This window comes from Cavia porcellus, unplaced genomic scaffold (genome assembly GCF_034190915.1).
Source record: "Cavia porcellus strain 051 isolate PalLab524CR breed Dunkin Hartley unplaced genomic scaffold, mCavPor4.1 scaffold_33, whole genome shotgun sequence".
In the NCBI taxonomy this organism is placed as follows: Eukaryota; Metazoa; Chordata; class Mammalia; order Rodentia; family Caviidae; genus Cavia; species Cavia porcellus.
In genome coordinates this window covers 11,232,565-11,240,051 of record NW_026947516.1, presented here as the reverse complement: position 1 = coordinate 11,240,051, position 7,487 = coordinate 11,232,565, and positions in this window count along the sequence as shown.

The window sequence follows — 7,487 nt, the reverse complement described above, 5'->3', positions numbered from 1 at the left end:
TTGGGGCTGGGGATTTAGCTCAGCGGCATAAGCATCTGCCTTGCAAGCAGGCAGTTGTGAGTTCGATCCCCGGTACCGATAAAAAGGAAAAAGACCAAAAAAAAAAAAAAAAAAAAAAAACCACACACAAAGTGGACACTCAAACAGTGAGACTGCAAAAAGTTCTGTTCAATGATCCAACAAAAACTTAGTAATATGGTTATCTATCTTACATACTTAACTATACATGCAGTTATATTCTTTAGAGCACTTTCTTTTCCTCTCATTATTTACAATAAAAATTACACATTTTGGGTTTTATTACTCCCACAGTTCTTATTACTTATTTTTGAAGTGAATAAAACCAGATGTGACAAAACAAAACAGAGTCAGTCAAAACAAAAGGATGGACATAGTATACGATGTAAAAACAGAATACAAGGTGATCAACAATGGTTACCATAATGCCTTTTGCTATCTTAAAAAGAATGGTATAATAAAATTGAACAAAACAGTACAGAACAAAACCAATAAAACTGAAACATTACAGGACTCCAAAAGAAGATAATAGTCAAACCACAATGGAAATCATAGTGAATCTTTTTGTCTTCAAACTTGATACTATCAAACAAAACAGAACAGAGTAAAATCAGTCAAAATAAGATGCTGAGAGCAATACAGGGCTTCAAATCAAGTTAATAGGAAATCAAAATGGTTACTGTAATGTCTTCTGCTATTTTTTATTTATTTTTCCCTTAGTGAAAAAAATAAAAAATAAAACAATAAATAAGAAGGAGATTGGGATAGAAGAGGACATCACAACACAACAACACAGGTCAGAACAGAACAATTTAAGCAACACAGTGTTTCACCACAAGATATATTGACATAACAGACATTACCATAATGTCTCTTTCCTTGAAATATTTGAGTATAACTTCGTATACTATAGAATCAAACTTATCAAGACAATGTAAAACCATTCAAGAGAATGAAAATGTTACAGGGTATTTAGAACAAACTAACAGAAAATGAATAATGGTTTCTATATTATTTCCTTGTCTATAAAATTTTTGTTTATATTATCGCTTATAATAATATCCAATAAGATACAACATGAGAAAACCAGTGGAGACAGAAGAGCAACAGTTTGGAGGGACTTCAAAACAAGATGATATTAAGTCAGCACTAGCTATTATGATGTCTTGTTTTCTTCAAAATAGCTGTTCATACCATCACAGACAATAAAATCAAAGAACCCAGAATAAAACAATTCCAATTAATGAATGAAAACATTATAAGGCTTCAAAGCAATATAATGGCGAATTATGATTACACATACTTTTATGTATTCTTATCAATTCTTACACTAGGGAAACTACTTGGTATTTATATATGTGAGTTTGAATAATTTCACTTATGAGTATGGTCTCAAGCTGTGTCCATTTATATATCTCAATTTGATCCTTCTTTATAACTGAGTAGTACTCCATTGTATAAAAATACTACAATATTTTATCCATTCCTCAGTTGATGGATGCTTAGGTTGTTTCCAAGATCTGGCTATTACAAATTGTGCTGCTATAAACTTGGGTGCACAAATATTACTGTGGTAAGACGTCTTCAGTTTTTCTGGGAATATTCCTAGAAGTGGAATAGCTGGAACAAATGGGACTTCCAATCCCAGCTTTTTGAGAAATCTCCAGACTGACCTCCACAGTGGTTGCACAGTCTACACTCCCACAACCAGTGCAGGAGATTTCCTTTTTCCCCACAGCCTCTCCAGTATTTGTTGTTGGTGGTTTTCTTGATCTTGGCCATTCTGTCAGGAGTGAGATGAAATCTCAGTGTGGTTTTAATTTGCATTTCTCTAATGAGTAATGATGATGAACATTTTTTCATGTACTTATTTGGCATTTCTATTTCTTCATCTGAGAATTGTGTATTCAACTCAGATGCCCACTTTTGGATTAGATCTTTGAATTGTGGGGGTCTGATTTTTAAAAATTCTTTACAGTTTTAGACAGAATTCCTTTGTGTGAGGGACAGTTCACTAAGATTTTTTCCCAGTTTGCGGGTTTTCTTTTCACTATGCTGGAGATTTCTTTTGACATGTAGAAACATTTTAATAAGAGGTGATCCCAGTTATTAATTCTGGGAAGTATTTCCCATGTGGTTTCAGTCCTGTTCATGAATTCTCTACCTACCCTATGTCTTCAAGGTTTTTACCAAACATGTCTTCCAATAGATTTAGTGTTTTTGTTTTAATATGCAGATCTTTGATCCACTTAGATTTTAATTTAGTACATGGTGATAGGCATGGGTTTATTTGTAGTTTTCGGCATATGGAGAGCCAGTTTTTCCAAGACCATTTATTAAAGAGACTGTCATTCTTCCAGTTGAATATGTTTGGCCCTTTATCAAAGATAAGGTGGTTGAGTGTGTTTGTAGTTGTGGTTGTATCTTCTAGTCTATTCCATTGATCTTCGGCTCTGTTTTAATTCCAGTACCATGTTGACTTTACTACAGTTGCTTTGTAGTATAACTTCAAGTCAGGGATTGTGATGCCTCCTGCCTTGCCTTTGCTGCTTAAAACTGTCTTTGCTATTCTAGGCCTCTTCTGGTTCCAGATGAATTTTAGTAGTGATTTTTCTAGATCTATGAGGTATGTTCATGGTATTTTATGGGGATTGCATTGAATCTATATAAGAATTTTGGGAGAATGGCCATTTTCACAATATTTTTCTTCCTATGCATGAGCAAGGGATGTCTTTCTACTTTCTGAGATCCTCTTCAATTTCTTTTTTCAGTGTATTATAAATTTCCCTGTATAGGTCTTTCATTTCTTTCATGAGAGTAATTCCTAAATATTTCATTTTTTTGTTGCTAATGTGAAGAGTGTGGCTTCTCTTATTTCCCTGTCAGTGATTTTGTTGTTAGTGTATAGGAATGCTATTGATTTTTGAGTATTGGTTATGTATCCAGCTACATTGCTGAATTTATTTATTATATCTAAGAGTCTTTCAATGGAGTTTTGGGGGTCTTCTATGTAGAGTATCATGTCATCTGCAAATAATGACAATTTAACTTCATCTTTTCCTATCTTTATGCCTTTTATTTCTCTCTCTTGTCTACTTGCTCTGGCTAGTATTTCCAGTACTATATTAAACAGGAGCGGTGATAAGGGACATCCTTGTCTTGTGCCTGATTTTAAAGCAAAGGCCTTCAATATTTGGCCATTTAGTATGATACTGGCTGTTGGTTTGTCATAAATGGCCTTTATGATGTTGAGGTAAAAACTATCCATTCCAATTTTCTGCAAGTTTCTTATCATAAATGAATGTTGGACCATATCAAAAGCTTTTTCTGCATCTATAGAAATGATCATGTGATTCTTCCTTTTGGCTTTATTGATATGGTGGATTACATTTATTGATTTACATATGTTGAACCATCCCTGCATACCTGGAATGAATCCCACTTGGTCATGGTGTATAATCTTCTTGATGATTTGCTGCATCTTATTTGCCAATATTTTATTGAGGATTTTTGCATCTGTGCTCATTAGGGAGATCGGTCTGTAGTTCTCTTTTTCAGTTGGGTCTTTCTCAGGTTTTGGTACTAGAGTAATATTTGCTTCCAGGAATGACTTAGGAAGGATTGCTTCCCTTTCAATTTCATTGAAGAGTTTGAGGAGTGTCGGCATTAGGTCTTCTTTGTATTTCTTGTAGAATTCTGCAGTGAATCCATCTGGGCCTGGGCTCTTTTTGTAGGTAAGGACTTAGTTACATTTTCAATTTAATTAATAGAAATCGGATTATTCAGCTGTTTTACATCTTCTTGACCTGGTTTTGGTATTTCATATGTTTCTAGGAATCTATTTCTTCTGTGTTATCAAACCTTTGAAAGTAGAGGTTTTCAAAATAAGTGTTGATGATCTTCTGTATTTCTATTGGGTCTTTAGTGATTTCACCTTTTCATTCCTTATTGCAAGAATTTGAGCTTTTTCTTCCCTTTTTAAAATAAGGTTGGCTAGGGGCTTATCAATTTTATTTATTCTTTCTAAGAACCAGCTCTTTGATTCGTTGATTTTTTGGGTTGTTTTCTTAGTCTCTATTGCATTGATTTCTGTTCTGATTTTTATTATTTCCTCTCTTCTTTTGCCCTTGGGATTGACTTGCTCTTCTTTTTCTAGATGTTTGAGGTGCAATATCAGGTTATTTATTTGTATTCATTTCTGTTTTCTTGATGTGGGAACTCAGTGCAATAAATTTTCCTCTGAGGACAGCTTTCATTGCATCCCACAGATTCTGGTAAGTTGTATTTGTGTTTTCATTTGTTTGTAGGTATTGTTTAATTTCTTCTTTAATTTCCTCTGTGACCCACTGATTACAGAAGTATTTTTTATTCAGGTTCCATGTGTTTGTGAGATTTTTGCAGTATCTTTTATCATTAATTTCTAATTTCATAGCGATATGATCCGATATCATGCAAGGGATAATTTCAACTCTTTTGCATTTATTTAAATATGTTCTGTGAGTTAATATATTGTCTATTTTAGAGAATGACCCATGTACTGCTGAGAAGAATGTGTATTCTGTTGTTGTTGGGCGGAATACTCTGTATATGTCTATCAATTCCATTTGTTCACAGGTGTGATTGAGTTCTTTTATTGCTTTGCTGATTTTCTGTCTGGTTGATCTGTTCATTGCTTTCAATGGTGTGTTAAGGTCTCCTGTTATGATTGTATTACTGCTAATTTGGTTTTTTATTTCTGATATTACTTGTTTTATATAACTGGCTGCTCTGGAATTTGGTGCATATATATTTAAGATAGTTATCTCTTCCTCTTGGACTTTTCCCCTAACCAATATGTAGTGACCTTCTTTATCTCTTCTGATCATTATTGGTTTGAAGTTCACATTGTCTGCAAACAGAATAGCTACCCCCACTTTTTTTTGGGTTCCTGTTGCATGAAGTATTGTTTTCCATCCTTTGATTTTTAGTTTGTGAGTATCCTTTTGGGTTAGACCGGTTTCTTGTAGACAGCATATGATTGGATTTTGTTTCTTGATCCATTCTGCCAGTCTGTTTCTTTTAATTGGTACATTGAGACCATTTACATTAATGGTTATAACTGTTATATATTGGTTTATTTTGACATGTTATATTTTTGCTGTTGCATCTTTAGCTTTCTGTTCTGTTTAATTGTCTGCTTTGCTTAGTGGTTTTTTCCTAAGTGTATCTAAACTGTCTTTCAGTATTCTTTGCAGGATTGGCTTGGTGATCATGAAGTTCTTCAGCTGTTCTTTGTCATACAAGTATCTTATTTGCTCTGTATGAAAGTATCAAATAAGATACTTCCATGACAAAGGACAGTTTTTCAGGATACATCAGTCTAGGTTCAAAATCATTTTCCTTTAGGGTCTGAAATACTTCACTCCATGTTCTTCTTGACTTTATTGTTTGTGCTGAGAAGTCTGCTGTGGTTTTGATAGGTTTTTCTTTATAAGTGATCTGTCTTTTCTCTATGACAGCTTTTAACATTCTATTCTTTTGTTTGATTTCTGGGATGGTGATTATTATATGTCTGGGTGTGGTTTTATTTTGGTTATGGATATTTGGAGTTCTATATGCTTCACTGATCCTGATGTCAGTTTCAAGTTTCATGTTTGGGAAATTTTCAGCTATTACTTCTCTAAATATCTTGACATCCTTTATATTGTCTCCTTCTTTTTCATTTATCCCTATCAAACTTATGTTGTTTTCTTTGAGTCATCTTGCAGATGTTGAATTGTTATTTCCTGATTTCTTGTTGTTTTTAAAAGATCTTTCTTCTCCTGTTCACTGGCTGCAATCTTGTCTTTGAGGTCTGAAATTCTATCTTCACTCTCACTGAGGCAGTTTTTACAACTTTCAATGGAGTTTTTGATTTCCTGTATATCTCTTTGCATATGTTTTATATATTCTGTTTGTTTCTTATAGTGTTCATCCAGGGATTCTATCTTTTTGTTTAGTTCCTCCAATTTTGTAACTGTGTCTTCTTTAGATATGTTCAGCATCTCCTTCATTTCTTTTATCATTTCTTCTTTTACCTGACAGATTATTTCTTGTTTTAATTCCTTTAAAGCTTCCCAGAGTTGCTTCATTATTTTAGGTATTTCAGGCATATGGCATGTATTTTCTTCTATGTACATGGCTCCTAGGCTTTCTTGGGATGGGCTGGATGTTTGAGATTGTATTTTGTTTTTTTTTGTTTTGTCATTTTCCTATATTTCCATGTTTCAAGTGTTGTCCCAGAGTTTCCCCTGGGTGCATTGGAAATTGTCTCTTATGTCCTGGGCTCCTGGGACTCCTCTGGTAGTGTAGCTCCCTCCTTGGGAAGCGGAGCCCCTGGATTAAAAGAGGGTTGCCAGGCTCCTCTCAGGTAGACCTTAAGCTTCCGCAAGCTGCACCATTTCCCCCTCTGGTAGCAAAGGTCCCCTGAGAGAAAGGCCACCTGGTGTGGTCCAGGCAATCCCAAATCCTGCTAAGCCCAATCTAGTGTGGCTGCAAACCCAGCAGGCCCCAATCCCCTAAAGCAAGTATCCCATACTCTCCCAGGGATTGGATGTTATGTAATCATCCAGCTCCTTGGATGGCAAAGCTCCCCAGGCTGATAGACTGTCCCCCTATGGCCTAGGTAGGCCTCAAACCTCCTAAGTAGGGCTGCTCCCTCCTCCAGGCAGTGGCAGTAGTGCTGGTGCTCTCCAGGTCGAAAGAAGGTCGCAAGCATGGCCAGAGCAGGTTCCCAAGGCTTGGCTCAGCTCCCTACTTCTGGCTGGAAGCTGGGGTGCACTCCTCGGGTGAGAGAGGTGGCCGGCAGGGCTGGAATGGTGTCCCCCGTCTTGGCTGTGCTCTCTCCTTCCAGCAGGCAGCCAAATTGTTATTTCTTGATTTTTTGTTATTTTTAAAATTCCTTTCTTTTCCTGTTCACTAGATGCAATCTTGTCTTCGAGGTCTGAAATTCTATCTTCACTTTCTATTTTTTTTTAAGGCAGATAAAAATTTATTTATTTATTTATTTTATTTAAAAGGAAAAGAGAAAAAAAGCAGAACAAAACAAAACAGTGTAAGGGTACAAGTAATTCAGAACTACAAAACAAATAAACAAACAAACAAACAAACAAAAACAGTAAGCTATCACCAGTTAATAGATTACATGCTATCACCTTAGAAACAGTATTTCAGGTCACAGGATCAAAGCATACAAAGTGAACATTCAAACAGTGAGACTGCAAATAGTTGGGTTCAGTAATCCAATCAAAAATATTAATATCGTCTTCTATTTAACACACCTAAACACCCTTTCTGTTGTACCATTTAGGGCACTTTTTTTTCCCTCTCTTTATTACAACAAAATTTACACATTTTGGGTTTTATTACGCCCTTACATCTTATTACTTTTTTGTAAGAGAATAAAATCAAGCATGATAAAACAAAGCTGTCAGTCAAAACCAAGGATAGAC